We start from the raw sequence: 951 nt of genomic DNA, 5'->3' as shown, positions 1-951 counted from the left end.
GAAAAATAAAAAAGAAAAATAAAAAAGAAAAATAAAAAAGAAAAATAAAAAAGAAAAGAAAAGAAGAAAAAAAAGAAAAGAAGAAAAAAGAAAAGAAGAAAAAAAAGAAAAAAAGAAAAAAAGAAAAAAAGAAAAAAGAAAAAAAGAAAAAAATTGAAATTAAATAAAAATTGAAAATAAATAAAAATTGAAAATAAATAAAAACTGAAAATAAATAAAAATTGAAAATAAATAAAAATTAAAATTAAATAAAAATTAAAATTAAAAAAATTAAAATTAAATAAAAATTAAAATTAAATAAAATAAGTAGTTTTCCTGTTATTTTCTTTTCCCACCCATTTTTTAAGGGAACAGTTGAAGTGAGCAACTTAATGATTGCTGTGGCAGGTACCTCTGGTGGGTACTTCCCACATCCCAGAGGGACAGAGAAGCAAAGGAAAACATGGAAAATCTCTGACTGGGCACAAACAGCCCAGCTGAGTCCCTCCCTCTGCTGATGTGACCCTCCCCAACAAGCAGCTGCCCACTGAGTGCACCCAAAAAATCCCATCCCAGACCTTCTGTGCCTCAGCCTGGCAAAGAGAGCCACCCTTTCCCCCAGGACTCCCTGACCATTCCCAGCACGGTTCTGCACCCCCTTGGCTCTCCCCAGAGGGAAAAGCTGTGTCCCAGGGAAGGGAAGCAGGGAAGGGCAGCAGGGAAGGGCAGCAGGGAAGGGCAGCAGGGAAGGGCAGCAGGGAAGGGCAGCAGGGAAGGGCAGCAGGGAAGGGCAGCAGGGAAGGGCAGAAGGGAAGGGCAGAAGGGAAGGGCAGCAGGGAAGGGCAGCAGGGAAGGGCAGCAGGGAAGGGCAGAAGGGAAGGGCCGCAGGGCAGAGGGCCGCAGGGCAGAGGGCCGCAGGGCAGAGGGCCGCAGGGCAGAGGGCCGCAGGGCAGAGGGCCGCAGGGCAGAGGG

At 44.2% G+C, this 951-nt stretch overlaps 1 protein-coding gene across 7 annotated transcripts in view; it reads right to left on the bottom strand.

Moving 5' to 3' along the window:
- DHRS11 (dehydrogenase/reductase 11) overlaps positions 1-951 on the bottom strand; it is a 24,415-nt gene that overhangs the window by 5,671 nt on the left and 17,793 nt on the right. The window lies entirely within an intron of this gene.

Source organism: Parus major, chromosome 19, assembly GCF_001522545.3.
Source record: "Parus major isolate Abel chromosome 19, Parus_major1.1, whole genome shotgun sequence".
NCBI classification, from domain to species: Eukaryota; Metazoa; Chordata; class Aves; order Passeriformes; family Paridae; genus Parus; species Parus major.
This window is presented reverse-complemented; position numbering and strand designations above follow the sequence as displayed.